Below are 16,475 nucleotides of genomic sequence, written 5' to 3' on the forward strand. Positions count from 1 at the left end.
TCAAGTGTAAGCCACCACGCCCCACCAAGCGTAATGCTTTTTAAAATGTCATTTGCAATTTTATTCTCTTTTCTTCTAGGTTAACAGACCAGGGAGACCTGAAAACTATCTCTGGATAATAAAAAGCTGCCATAAAGTATAAAATTTATCTGGAGGCAGAACTGGAACCAACAGATAAAATGGAATCATGACTTTGGCTCACTAAAAAGAGAAAAATTTGTTACAGATACAGTTGTCCATCAATGGAATAGATCATCTCACAGAACGTACAGTGCAGAGATTCCTGATCTCAGAAGCAGTCTTTAGGAATCTGGTGGAGTCAGTTAGATGAGATCACCTGTGATCTAGTAAGTCAAGCAATGCTGTGATAATTAACCCTTAAAACTCACTGGATTAACAGAAAGACTTCATCTTGCTTGCACCATACATTTGTTACTAGCACAGAAGTTAGTAAATGAGGGCCTGTGGCCTGTTTCTGTATGTCCCTTGTACTAAGAACGACTTTCATATTTATATTTGCTATCTTCCTTCCATGTCATGACTCAGAGATTCAGAATGCTTTAAGTTTGGGGTTCCCGGTTTCTCTAAGTGGCTCTGCCATCTTAACATACAGCCTCCACAACAGTCTCTCCTCACGCTCCAGAAGGAGTCACCTGGTACGACCTAACTGCAATGGGCCTGTGAAGTATATTGTTCCAGATGCCCAGAAAGTAGAACTGAGTACAGATAAATAAGCACTGCAAGTCTCTACCACAACTTGTATATTTATTATTCTTATCCAAAGATTCTATGATTCTGAATATTTCAACTACATTTTCATTTTTAGTACAAATTTTAGTGAAATGGTTTTAATGAAAGATTCAGAAAGAAATGTGTCAAAATATCACAGATGGCAGTAAAGTAAAAATGCTTTATGTCTGGTAAGAACTGAGACAAAGGGAATCTAAGTATCATGGGCAGCATGTTTAGATTAAACTCTTTAGTTTACATACCTTCAATTTTTAGTATGCCCACAATGTTACCAGTAAATTCTAAAAACTTGAAATTTTAAACATTAAGTGGTTTAGAGTGAAAAAATCAATAGGTCCTGCAGACAAAAATATGTATGTACCGACTTTATAAATAAAGACCAAGTAACTTCTATGCCATCACTGCAGGGAAAATTTATTTGGTCATTTCAAAATCTCAGCCCTTTCACTGAATTGATTTACTAATTTACGGTACAGATGCAGACTGAATTATGTATGATGATAGTGAAATATTTTATAGTTTTGTTCAACTGTTATCTACTGCGCATAGTAAAAGGCATACATAAATTAAGAGTATTTCTTTTTCCTTTAGTAAGTGAATGTTTCACTACTCAGACGAATTTATTACTAAGAGAAAGCTATAGTCAGCTCCACATTCCAAAAACATAAAAGGGTTCTGCCTGGGCATACTTCAAACATTCATGGAGACAGACAGGTCCTTCAATCAACTAGTGATAAGAGACAACCAACTACTAAATAATTGTCTAAAATACTGAATTGCAGACAGTGGTAAATAGCTGGATACTACGGCGGGAGAGAGAGAAATAAGATGGCCCAAAGGGCTCAGCACAGGTATCTAACAATTGATAATACAGAGATTAAGGCATATAAACCTACTTCTAGTCAAGGGTTATTTTAAAAGCTTCAAAAATAATAGAAATTAGAAGAAATACAGGATGGACCTGGTGATTTTCTACCATCCCAAAATATCTCAGGGGACAAAATAACAATCTAGTAAGGAGTGAAAGATGATAATATATTTTGTGGACCAGGCATGGTGACTCATGCTGCAACCTCAGCACTTTGAGAGGCTGAGGTGGGAGGACTGCTTGAGCCCAGGAATTCGAGACCAGCCCAGGGAACATGGTGAGACTCTGTTTCTATTAAAAAAAAATTTTAAATAAAAATAGCTGATGTGGTGGTGTGCACCTGTAGTCCCAGCTGCTTGGGAGGTTGACATGGGAGGATCATTTGAGCCCGGGAGGTGGGGACTTCAGTGAACCATGATGACGTCACTGCATTCCAGCCTGGGAGACCAAGCGAGACCCTGTCTCCAACACACACACACACACACACACACACACACACACACACACACACACTCACTCTCTCTCTCTCTCTCTCTCTCTCTCTGGAATAATAAATACCAGTTTTAGTTTTAAGGTTTCATAAAACAATTTTAAAGTTAAGGTAGACCAAAAAGTAGTAACCTTTTAAGTCTTTTTAAATTACATTTTAACTTTCAGAGAACAAAACCCTTAAGAAATCCTAAAGGAAAGATGATTATTATTTTAGAGGTTAAAAAATACGTTTAGCTGCATTAAAAACAAAATACTGAACAAATTACCATGAAATATGTACAGAAATCTTTGGCAAAAATTTCAAATTGCCAAGACAGTACTGAAATGTTCATCTCTAGATCTCCCCAAATTACATTTTCTGTACTCAGTCTATAATAATATACACCAATATACATTAACAAATGGCTCAATTGCTACAGCTCCAAAGACGTTCAATACAAATTTAAACTGTTGGATTACTGGCTTTCATTATTTTAGCTCCCATTCTAAGGTAGTGATATAACAATGACAACAAAGCCTAACACTTAAATGCTATATGTCAGCTGAGTGCGAACCACATTTACATAGATTTAAGTCATTTAATACTCAAAATAACACACTAAGATAGGTATATATTTACTCACATTTTATGAATGGGAAAACAACAGCAAGTTTGTAAAACTGCCCAATATCTTAAAGATGTTAAATACAGGAGGCAGGATATTGATTAAGTTATTCCAAATTTAGATAGCTGTGCTGTCTAATAAGGTTCCTAACAGCCACACAGGGCTAAATTACTAAGTAAAATTAAAAATTCAGGTCTTTAGTTAAACTAGACACACCTAAATTGCTCACTAAGCATATATGGCTAGTGGCCACCATGTTGAGCAGTGAAGATATGAAACATCTCCATCACTGTATAAAATTCTATTGGATGGTACCAATGTGTGAAAACTGATGTTTTCACATCAGCTGCTTATGATGTGTGCTTATTTACAGAATTGGCATTACACTTGAACCAATCAATCTAAAATTCATTATTTCTAATGTTTCATTGTTATTTTTCTCCCAACGCATTATCATTTATCATCCACTATATGTCTTAAAATACATACTTCTCTAGCACTGTGGGCTCCATTCAACTCAAAGAATTAAAGTTTTAATGTATTCTAAGATCTGATGTCATTCCTTTGTACATGGGCCCATGTTTTTTGTTCAATGTATACTAACTACACATACTAGCCTCTATCATTTCTGTCTCTTGAGTGCCTTGTTCCTCTACTTCCCCTGGTAATAATATCACGCAATGTCAGCAGCCTTGCTTGGCACTTAAGTTCCACTTCCAGCCCCAGGGGTGAGAACATCACATAGACATGAACTATACCCCAGTCCCTGGTCACAGTTCAGTGTTGACCATGTGACTTAAGCTCGGTCATTCAGAATATGATGTAAGATCTTCCTTGTCACTGGCTCATTGCTATTGAGATCAAGAGCTATAAGGACCAAGTAAGTCAGGATTTACAGCAACCAATTTTTCTTGGTAACGTGAATGAAGCTGTCTACAGAATACCTGTGTAGAAGACATAAGACTCAGATTATATCATCTGAGACCTGAACCTGGCTGTCTCTTAACTTCTAGACCTGTCATTCAGATGAGTTTAGTAAATTCCCCTACTCCAATTTTGTTGAGTTTGTAGGCTTTGGATTTGTATCACTTACAATTTAAAGTACATGAGTAGAATAATCAGAGATAAAGAGTTTTAAGCCCCTTGGTATAGTACACGAAGAAAAAGATACAAAGGATATACTCATGTTAAATATGCACTGTAAAAAGAAAAATAGTAAAATTAGTAGAGGAAAAAAAGAGCAATAAACTAACAACAAAATATTTCCTTAAGGTTACTAAATTGCTAATTATCACTGTGGAATAAGTAGAACCACAAGGGCACTTGTCCTAGAATTCTAGATTTAGATCTTTGAACTAGAGCCAAGTAGAGGTTCAAAAGTCACTGACTGGCCGGGTGCGGTGGCTCATGCCTGTAAACCCAGCACTTTGGAAGGCCGAGGTGGGAGGATGATCAAGAGATAGGAACCATTTTGGTCAATATGGTGAAACCCCGTCTCTACTAAAAAATACAAAAAATTATCTGGGCATGGTGGCATGCACCTGTAGTCCCAGCTACTAGGGAGGCTGAGGCAGAAGAATTGCTTAACCCAGGAGGTGAAGATTGCAGTCAGCCAAGATTGTGCCACTGCACTCCAGCCTGGTGCCTGGTGACAAAGCAAGACTCTGTCTCAAACAAACAAACAAAAAAGTCACTGATTAAGTAAGAAAAAAAGGTGTAAGATTCTATGTTTCAGTCTTTACCCTACGGTCTTCAATCTTTAAACAGCAGCACCTTCCTTACCAGTAAGGGTAAAAACTTTTCTAAAATAAGCTAGATCAGTGAAGAATTCTTTGGGTTAAAAAAAAAAAAAAAAAAAAAGGATGCTAGAGCAATATGATCTAGGTAAACAGCTGATAAAGTTGTAAGACCTAGAGAATCTAAGCAGAGGAATTTTAATTTTTTTCTCTACAAATTCTAATAAGTGTTGCTTCAAAATGATTGTTTTGATTCTTGTTTTATTCAAGTTACTTAATGATTCTGTCTTTTCAACTAAGATGAAACCCAACTCTCTTGTCTTTTCTCATCCAGTATTTAACAAAGAATCTGACATAGCGTATGCATAATAAATGATTAATCAACTGCTACTCTTAAACACAGATTACCAGGTCTAGTTGATTTTTTCATTGTTTTGATCATATATGTTCTAGTGTTTTTTTTTAAAAAAACTGCTCTTCTCTTCCATTGAGAAGTCTTTCTGTGTCGTGAATAGCATTTTGATGACCTGTTGACACACATAGGCAAATAACATAGGGACGTATCTGTTATGAAAATCCACAAATTTGGCCGGGCGCGGTGGCTCAAGCCTGTAATCCCAGCACTTTGGGAGGCCGAGGCGGGTGGATCACGAGGTCAAGAGATCGAGACCATCCTGGTCAATATGGTGAAACCCCGTCTCTACTAAAAATACAAAAAAGTAGCTGGGCATGGTGGCACATGCCTGTAATCCGAGCTACTCAGGAGGCTGAGGCAGGAGAATTGCCTGAACCCAGGAGGCGGAGGTTGCAGTGAGCCGAGATCGCGCCATTGCACTCCAGCCTGGGTAACAACAGAGAAACTCCGTCTCAAAAAAAAAAAAAAAAAAAAAAAAAAATCCACAAATTTTTAGATAGTGCCCTAAAAACAATTTTATATGCCTCACTGGTTGTTATTCTTAGGTTGTTCACACACTTGACTTTATCATTGTTTACTACTAGTAAAAAGTAGCATTGCTAAATAATCCCTAATTTTCCACTAAAAAAATAATGAAATGAGGTTAAGCTTTTTGAAAAGTTTAGATTAAACCTACTGTTGTTAGATTAACGCATTTCTTGCTTCCCTTTATCTGGAATGTGGCATTAGCTTTTTTATTTTAACTCTCTTTAATTCTTATTCAATTCCATGACTTACGTTTGAGAGCTAAACACTGGGATTTTTTGGATAACAGACTGACAGTTTTGTTTGCATAATTATAATCGGCATTGTACACAGAAAGGATATGGCTACCTTTTGTTAAATCTGCACTTAATATCAAAAAAGGGAAATGAAGTATAAATCAATTTTTTTAATATCCGTTTGAAATATGAATTTTATTTGCTTAATATTAGGGCTTTGCCCCTTTTCTGTAAGTCTCTTGGGATCCTGTGTATAAGCTGTTCTCACTAAACACCAAACTATTCTCTGGTACTAGCTACAAATTCGGTTTCATACGCTACTTAACAATTTAAATAAACGGAAATATTTCTAAATGGTCTACTTCTGTTCATATAAAAACAAAACTTGATCTCCAAAAAAAAACCAAAAAACCAAAACTGCTCTGCTATTATTCATGTACCACACAATGGCATATTACTACCGAATGGTATAAAAGCCATTAAATGGCTTTTGTATATTCAGAATAGTGTGACCCTCACCACAATCAATCTTAGAACATTTTTATTACCACAAAAAACAACCCCACTGCTCTTAATCATCACCCCCTAATCCCCTGCATTCTCCCAGCCCCAGGCAATCACTAATTTACTTTGTGTCTATAGATTTGCCTATTCCAGACATTTTGTATGCCTGGAATCATACACTACATGGTCCTTTGTAACTGTCTTCTTTTACTTAGCATGTTTTCAAGGTTCATTCACGCTGTAACATGAGTCAATACTTCTTTCCATTCCCCGCCACTCCCTGCCCCCTTGGGACAGGGTGTCATTCCATTGCACAGGTTGGATTGCAGTGGCAAGATCTTGGCTTACTGCAGCTTCAACCTACTTGGCTCAAGTGATCTTTCTCACCTCAACTTCCCATCTAGCTGGAACCACAAGTGTATGCTACCATGCCTGCCTACTTAAAAAAAAAAAATTGTAGAAATTATGATGTCCAGGCTGGTCTCAAACTCCTATAACTCAAGCGATCCTCCTATCTTGGCCTCCCAAAGTGCTAGGATTACAGGCATGAGCCACTGTGCCTGGCCCATCATTCCTTTTTATTGTCATACAATATTCTAATGCATGGATATACCACATTTTGCTTATCCATTCAACAGCTGACAGAGATTTAGGTTGTTTCTACTTTTTTACTATGATAAATAATGCTGCTATGAACATTCATGTACAAGTTTTGTTTGGTCATATTTTCATTTCTCTTGGTTATATACCTAGGAGTGAAATTCCTGGGTCATATGGTAACTCATGTTTACTTATATAAATGTTTAACAAATTGAGGAACTTCCAGACTCCTTCCAAAATGACCACACCCTTTATATTCCTACTGGCAGTATATGAGAATTCCAATTTGTCTACATCGGGCGTCCCCAAACTTTTTACACAGGGGGCCAGTTCACTGTCCCTCAGACCATTGGAGGGTCGCCACATACTGTGCTCCTCTCACTGACCACCAATGAAAAAGGTGCCCCTTCCTGAAGTGCAGTGAGGGGCCAGATAAATGGCCTCAGGGGGCCGCATGTGGCCCACGGGCCGTAGTTTGGGGACGCCTGGTCTACATCCTTGTTAACACTTATTATCTGATTTTTAAAATTAAGGACATTATAATTACAGACACGGTGGTATCTCACTATGGTTTTGATTTGCATTTCTGTCATGGCAGATGACATCTATTTTACTTTTAAGTTTACTTCTGTACGTCACAGGAGGAGTGTGGCATCAAAGCAAAGGAAGAAGTTTGCCTATTTGCTAGGACAGAATGAACATGGACCACTTCATGTAGTAGTTTGCAAGGGCTTTTGTGACAAAGTATGACAAACTAGGTAGCTTTAACAACAAAAATTAATCATCGCACAGTTCTGAGTATGAAATTAAAGTGTTGGCAGGGTTGGCTCCTTGTGATGGTCAAGTAGGATCTGTTCCAGGTCTCTATCCTTGGCTTATAGATGGCCATTTTCATGTTCACATGGCATTTTTCCTGTATGAATAACTGTCTCCAAATTTCCCTTTCTGATAGATATCAGTCATCAGTACACTGAATTAGGGGCCCACCCCTAACCACAGCTTGATGAGTATACAAAATGGTAAAGCCACCTTAGAAAACTGTGTGACAGTTTCTCAAAAGGTTAAATATAGTTACCATATGACCCAGCAATTCTACTCCTAGACATATGACCAAGAGATATGAAAACACACATCCACTCAAAAACTTGTCCAAAAACGTTTACAGCAGTGATGCTCACAATAAAAAAAAAAAACAGAAAAAAAAAAACAAATATCCATCAACTGATGAATAAAAACTTACGCATTCAAAGCCATATTATTCAGAAAAAGGAATGAAGTACTGATTCATACAACATGGATGAACCCTAAAAACATTATGTTAAATAAACAATCCAGTTGCAAAAGACCACGTACTATACGACTGTATGTATATGAAATTTCCAGAATAGGAAAATCGATAGAGACAGAAAAGCGTATTTAGTGGTTGCTGAGGACCAAGGAAGAGGGAGAACATGGGAGAGATGGCTAATGGTTATGGGGTTTCTTTTTGGAGAGATGAAAATGTTGTATAATTAGATTATGGTGACAGCTGCATAACTTTGTGAATATATAAAAACCAAAAGAACTGTATACTTTAAAAGCGTTAATTTTATGGTAGGAGAATTATATCTCAATAAAGCTGTTTAAGAAACCAGCAGAGGCTGGGCACCATGGCTCATGACTGTAATCCTAGCACTTTGGGAAGCTGAGGCAGGCAGATCACTTGAGGTCAGAAGTTCGAGACAGCCTGGCCAACATGACAAAATCCCATTTCTACTAAAAATACAAAAATTAGCCAGGTGTGGTGGCTTATGTCTGCAATCCCAGCTACTTGGGTGGCCGAAGCAGGAGTATAGTTTGATCTGGGAGGCAGAGGATGCAGTGAGCTGAGATTACACCACTGTACTTCAGACTGGGTGACAGAGTGAGACTCTGTCTCACAAAACAACAAAATCAACAACAGAATATCAACGTCGACCACTTTCAACATGATTCATATGAGTCAGGTTATATACAAACTTTAAAAAAAAATCACATTTTGAAACCTCCTTATAGCAACTTATAACAGCACTTGATAGAGAGTATCAGCTTGACCCACATTCACATATTCTGATGCTCCTGAATTCTTGATTTCTGCAACTACTACACATCTCAATTCCTGCCTATTCCTCTTTCCATGGTAATGACTTGGAAACATTATTGCCAATGTTAATCTGTTGAAAATTTATACAAATCACTGCTGTTTGGCTTTTGCCACAACATATTTATTGTGATCCTAAAAAGCACAAATGTCACTTTATAAAAAAGGAATCAATGATTGTACTTCATTTCAGTATGAAATATACTGAATTTCCTCCCATTTAGCTGAACTTTAGTTCAGAAAGACTCTTTCAAATATTTAAGCAAACATAATCTAGACAACCAAGAAATCTATTCATAGAATGGATGTCAAGTAATGTTAGAACCAGACACGGTAGCTCATGCCTGTAATCCCAGCACTTTGGGAGGCCAAGGCAGGCAGATTGCTTGAGTTAAGGAGCTAAAGACTGGCCTGGGCAACACAGTGAGACCTTCTCTACAAAAATTAACCGGGTGTGGTGGCACGTGTCTGTGGTCCCAGCTATTAAGGAGGTTGAAGTAGGCGGACTGCCTGAGCCCAGGAGGGTAAGGGTGCACTACAGCCTGGGCAAGAGAGTGAGGTCCTGTCTGTGAGGGAAAAAAAAACAACCAAAAAAACCCCAATATTAACACCAAACTACCTATCAAAATGTTCTGCTTCACAAAATTTACTTCATTTAAAAATATATTCTGGTTTGCAAAATGAGTAAGCAGTTATAAATTTCTAAAAACTACTTTTTTCAAGTCATTATAGTGAAGAAAGCTAACTTAAACTGCAGTGCCAAGTGATGACCTGGGTTTTTTAAGAACCAAGATCTCTATCAATTTTCTCCAAAGCCACCCTTAATTAATATACAATCTAAATAAATACAGTGTTTTTGCTATGAAAAAAGTACCTAGGGTCAACCACCAGATTGTCACTCTCAAGTTACTCATTAGAAATTCTGAAGCTATGACTGGTTGACTTAGTCTATAACATGAAGAATTTAAATTCTGGATTAGGCCAGGCATGGTGACTCATGCTTGTAATCCCAGCACTTTGGGAGGCTGAGGCAGGTGGATCACTAGAGATGAGGAGTTGGAGACCAGACTGGCCAACATGGCAAAAACCGTCTCTACTAAAAATACAAAAATGAACCAGGCATGGTGGTGTGTGCCTATAATATCAGCTACTTAGGACACTGATGGGCGAGAATCGCTTGAACCCGGGAGGCAGAGGTTGCACTGAGCAGAGATCATGCCGTTGCACTCCAGCGTGCGTAAGAGAGCAAGATCCTGTCCCCAACCCCTGCAAAAAAAAATCTGGAATACATTAGATCGAGGCACAAGTTAAAAGAGATGTAGGTATGCTTTCATAATTATTACAGTATATATTTTATTATTAAATCTTACAATGCTGAAAGCAAAATCCCTTGCATAGTAGACACAAAAACTTCTTTACTAAATAAACTGAAAGTATTTTTCATTTATATGACGAATAATTTATGCTACCTTTTCAATTTTGCAATTAGACTCTAAGCAGCTCATGTTAATTTACGATACAGTCATAAATACTACCATCAACAAACAATCATTTTCATATTAAAATAAACTTTTGCTTTCAAGGTAATAGTGAGTTAAACAAATCTGAAGCTTAGTGAACTTTCAAATCAGTTTACATGTACATTTTTGATATTTCACTCAAAAAATTTAAAAAGCTGTAGAAACAGAAAGAAACCAGAAAGATACACCGCCCCCTACCCTCAATCGCAAACAGCAAGCACTCTAGCAATTCCATTTGAACAGATTCTCCTAATACCTCACAATGTAAAAGGACAAAACTATAAATTATATATGAGTCAGCTCTGAGTTTGAAATAACTATCAGTGCTCACATGCAATTCAACGTGATTTAACTTTTAATTTGGTAATAATTATTTGGCATAATCAAAGAATGAGGATATTTTCTAGATGATTGTTGCACTCTTTATTTTTTCATTATTCTTTTAAAAACAAAATATCACAGTGCAACTGAGTAACCTTAGCAGTTTTTTCTTCTAGTAGGATACACAGACAATTTATCCTACACTAAATGGTCCCAAATAGTTTTAAACTACTTAATGCCATTTACAGTTCTATTTCCTTCTTTGATTTTAGTTATCAGTTTCTGCTGCTAGTGCAGCTACAATGGGCAGCCTCTCCCACTTGTAATTTTGTTTCTACTTTTCTATGAGGAAAAACAAACCTGTCAGTCTGCCTGAATCTCCCATTAACCTACTGCCATCACGTTGGCTAGTTAAAAGTGCTAATGATATATTGGCAGGGAATCACTACGCTGTCCTATGATCTTAAAACTACAATCAATGAGAAAATTCTAGGTTTCCTCAGCCTCCTGTCCATAAATGAATTTACAAATTTGGATTATATGCTATAAGTCCCTTGTCCACTGGTGGATGAATTAATTTTTTTCTTAATCTTCATGACTTGAGTCAGTAGAGAAGGTCTTCTAAGTGCATGAGTAATTTGCTATAAGCAACTGGCAATTCTAAGAACATTACAAAGTATGAACAAAATATGGAGTATAATTGTAGTATGCCTGACAACCTATTCATTTTGAAAATTTCCCCAAAAAACCCTTTAAATTCTGGGGCTAAAGATACATTAATTGATCTGATTTGTAAAATAATTTATACTTGATACAAGTATAAAGTTGGACTTTTATAAGGGGAGGACAAGTAGAAAGAAGAGAAAAAAGAAAGTGGAAGCTACAATTTTTTATATTGAAATTCTGACTCAAATGGATCTCCACTAAGTCATGAGCAGAGGTATATCGTTGATGATGGAAACAAGTTAATTAGTAGCCATTTCTGTGATCTTGGTGTGACTTTTACAAATAAGAACACAAATTACCCTACCCCTTATTTTTATTTTACTTTTTTTCAGATGGAGTTTCGCTCGTTACCCAGGTTGGAGTGCAATGGCGCGATCTCGGCTCACTGCAACATCCGCCTCCTGGGTTCAGGCAATTCTCCTGCCTCAGCCTCCTGATTAGCTGGGATTACAGGCATACACCACCATGCCCAGCTAATTTTTTGTATTTTTAGTAGAGACGGGGTTTCACCATGTTGACCAGGTTGGTCTCGATCTCTCGACCTTGTGATCCACCCGCCTCGGCCTCCCAAAGTGCTGGGATTACAGGCTTGAGCCACCGCGCCCGGCCTACCCTACCCCTTATTGTAGGAACAGTATTTCTGTGAGCATTTTCATAATGCCACATAAGCCAAGAAAAAAATGACATGAGAAAAGATGATAAGCCCTTTCTAAAATTACAGTAGAGGTGTTAATTGCTAATAAAGTACAAGTCAATTCTCTTAAACTGCCACCTATTTTGCCATTGGGTTTTCCATTTCAGTAGCAAGATAAATGCAACAAAAACATGGTAGAGCAGCAGTATGAAAGCTGCTTGCTTACGAAAAGGCATAAAGAAATTTCCATATACCACAATAAAACTTGAACACTAGACTAAAAACACTTTATCCTTTCCTTAATTAAATTTCAAAATCAGCATTCATTAAACGGAAAGTCAACACTCACAAAAAGCTGTGGAGTGTAAAAAAAAATATTTTGTATAACAGAATGACAACCAAAAAATTTCATTTGCAATTTATTACATGGACTTAACAAAACTTCAGCTGGAAAAGACACTCCAGATCACGAAAAGAAGATTTTAAACTTGGGTCTTATGAATATAAACTGCCATTCCCAAAGCTATGGAAGGTAGAACTGACAATAATCTTCACCAAAGAACAAAAAAAAAATTATAACTAAAAAAGTTATGTCTTTGTGTCAAGGGTAATTCATATGTAATGTATTCTTATTCAAATGAGGTGAAAATCAAACACAGTTGACCATTTTAAAGACACAATTCAGTATTATTGAGTGTATTCACAATATTATCTCTACCAGCTATCTCTAGTTTTAAAACTTTTTCATTACCCTGTAGAACACCCATATCCATTTAAGGAATAACTATTTTCCTTTCCCCCAACTCCTGGTAAACTCTATTTTCTGTCTCTGGATTTGCCTACTATGAATATATCATATAAAAGGAACCATATAAGCTGGGCATCCCTTGAGCCCAGGAGCTCCAGTTCAGCCTCAGCAATATAGCAAGCCCCATTTTTTTTTTTTTTTTTTTTTGAGGCGGAGTTTTGCTCTTGTCTCCCAGACTGGAGGGCAATGGAGTGATCTCAGCTCACTGCAACATGTGCCTCCCAGGTTCAGGCGATTCTCTTGCCTCAGCCTCCCAAGTAGCAGGGATTATAGGCGCTTGCCACCACGCCCAGCTAATTTTTGTATTTTTAGTAGAGACGGCTTTATTATGTTGACCAAGATGGTCTTGAACTCCTGACTTAAGGTGATATACCTGTCTTGGCCTCCCAAAGTGCTAGGATCGCAGGCATGAGCCACAGTGCCCGACCAAGACGCCATATATATATATATATATATATATTTTTTTTTTTAAATCAAACCAAACGAAACCAAAATCACACTATATGTGTTCTTCAAAATTAAATGACCATATGCTGAATATGCACATAAATACATTCTAGGAAAGACTCACACTTAATTACACCTAATTAATATAAACAACTACTTACCTAGTCAATTAAGAGTTAGAAAGGTTAATTCTAGTTTCAATAAATATGTTTAAATCTTTTTAAAATGGGGATGACTTTAAATAATCTTCTTCCTGCTCTTTATACTACTGAGAACAAGAAATCATAAAAAGTTTGACAGTATTAAATTATGACTGAATTTTGTTATTAACAAAATTTCAAAAACTAGGTATAAAGAAATGCAGGACTAACAAGTAGACTTTTGAGCACTATATTCCATGTTAGCAGGTATTTCTTTTTCGAAGATTTAAAACATTCTCAAATTACTAGGTAACAGAAAAAACCCGGAGCCATCAACAGAAAGGAAAAATTAACTGTGTATTTATATAATAAAACAAAATGATATTCATATGTGCAATAAAATGGATAAATCTGAAAAATATATTGAGTGGATGAAGCCGTACACAGAGTATATACTGTATAATTTTATTTATGTAAATCCTAAAACAGCCAAGTAAATGTTGGAAAAGAATCGGAAATTTTGGTTGTTGCCTCTTGGGGTACTGTGGGGGGTCACTGACTGGGAAAGAAAATGAAGGAACTTTCTTGGGTGACAGCAACGTTCTATATCGCGATGGATGTATGGGATGTAGAGATGTATACAATTTGTCAAAAACTAATTGAATGGTATATTTATGATTGATGCATTTTTCTGTATGCATACGTACCTCTAAAAAGTAATCAAATACTGAACTCTAGTTAATGATATGTATGCCAAAGTGTTTAGGTAATGTATACTATTATAATACCTGCAACTTAATTTAAAATGCATAAAAAACATGGATTAATATGGGAGAAAGCAAAAGAGCAAAATGTTAACAACTATAAAATTGAGTAATTTATCAAATTTTTTGTATGAATGGAAAATTTCAAAATAATATGAAATGCCAGATTGGCAGCAGATCTCTCAAAAGCAATTTAGATGTTGGAGGACAGTAGAGATTATGTCTAAGTACAAAGGGAACATGATTCTGTACTTAGCATTCTATGCGTCAATGAAGTCTGATGTCAGAAAAAAGATTTCAGGCCGGACTCAGTGGCTCACACCAGTAATCATACTACTTTGGGAGGTCAAGGTGGGCAAATCATGAGGTCAGGAGATCGAGACCATCCTGGCCAACACGGTGAAACCATATCTCTACTAAAAATACAAAAAAATTAGCCGGGCGTGGTGGCACGCGCCTGTGGTCCCAGCTACTCAGGAGGCTGAGGCGGAAGAATCGTTTGAACACAGGAGGCGGAGGTTGCAGTGAGCCAAGATTGCATCACTGCATTCCAGCCTGGTGACAGAGCAAGACTCCGTCTCAAAAAAAAAAAAAAAAAAAAAAAAAAAAAGAAAAATTAGCTGGGTGTGGTGGCACATGCCTGTAATTTCAGCTACTTGGGAGGCTAAGGCGGGAGAATCACTTGAACCCGGGAGGCGGAGACTGTAGTGAGCAAGATCACACCACTGCACTCTAGCCTGATGACAGAGCAAGACTCAGGTAAAAAAAAAAAAAAAAGAAAAAGAAAAAAAAAAAGACTTCAGACATGTAAGTTCTCAGAGGGTTTACTTTCTAAGCAACCTTCCTTGGAAAAACATCTCAGACTATTACCTAATAAATGTAAAAAAACAAGAGAAGGATCCATAGGATCCAGCAAACAGTTGATTCAACCCAGTAGGGCAGTGAAGGGATGAGAGCTGTGAGCAGGACATTAAGAATCCAAGAGAAAATCTCATGGAAACACAGACTAGATAATCTTGAGGATATACTAATGTGCACTATTATCAACCAGGAAAAAAATAAAGATAATTAGAAACTCCAGAAAAAATAGAGGACAGTCATGCTTCTAATGTGCAACAAGTAACAACGTGCTATAATTCTGATAAACTGATGGAAGCATTTAAAAAAATCCATTTTTTTGGGTGCTAGAAACATTATCTTCAAGTAACTCATGAATCCTGATAATAAAACAGGATGAGAATGACAGTCAAATGCAGACCCATCATACTGATTTTTATGTGTGTGTACTGTTTTGATTTGTCAAAATGCTATTTAAAAAAAGTTCTGGGCTGGGTGCCGTGGCTCATGCCTGTAATCTCACCACTTCGGGAGACAGAGGCGGGCTGATCACGAGGTCAGGAGTTTGAGACAAGTCTGGCCAACATGATAAAACCCCGTCTCTACTAAAAATGTAAAAAAAATTAGCAGGGTGTGGTGGTGCACGCCTGTAATCCCAGCTACTTGAGAGGCTGAGGCAAGAGAATTGCCTGACCCCAGGAGGCGGAGGTTGCAGTGAGCCGAGATCGCACCATTGAACTTCAGCCTTCGCGACGAGAGTAAGACTCCAAATCAAAAAAAGAGAAAAAACTAAAAAATTAATTAGAGAAATGTAGTAGGTACATTCAGGCTCAGTTTTCTATCCCATGCCTGCCACCAAAATGTATATAATTTGTCAAGTATACTGAACAATAAATATGAAAGGTGTTTTGAGTTCAAAAGATGCAGAAGTTATCAAAATTACTTGAGATAAAACCAATCTGACCATCTTCTTTCTCAAATCAACTTATCAAAATGATCTTAAAAAAAAAAGGTTTTTAAAATGTCCTTCAAAACATTTCTTGGCTGGGCGTGGTGGGTCATATTTGTAATTCCAGCACTTTGGGAGGCCGAGGAGGGCAGATCACTTGAGGTCAGGCATTCAAGACCAGCCTGGCCAACATGGTGAAACCCCATCTCTACTAAAAATATAAAAATTAGCCAGGTGTGGTGGCACATGCTTGTAGTTCCAGTTACTCAGGAGGCTGAGGCATGAGAATGTCCTGAATCTGGGAGGTGGCGGTTGCACTGAGCCAAGACAGCAACACTGCACTCTAGCCTAACCATTTCTTTTCTGTGGTCATACCACCCTGAGTAAGACAAAAACCAAAATCACGAACATAACATCATGGTCTGGTTGCCTGGCACTGTGATAGTATCTCATGTGCTTTGGGGACTCGATTTAGCTTC

This window comes from Saimiri boliviensis, chromosome 5 (genome assembly GCF_048565385.1).
Source record: "Saimiri boliviensis isolate mSaiBol1 chromosome 5, mSaiBol1.pri, whole genome shotgun sequence".
NCBI classification, from domain to species: Eukaryota; Metazoa; Chordata; class Mammalia; order Primates; family Cebidae; genus Saimiri; species Saimiri boliviensis.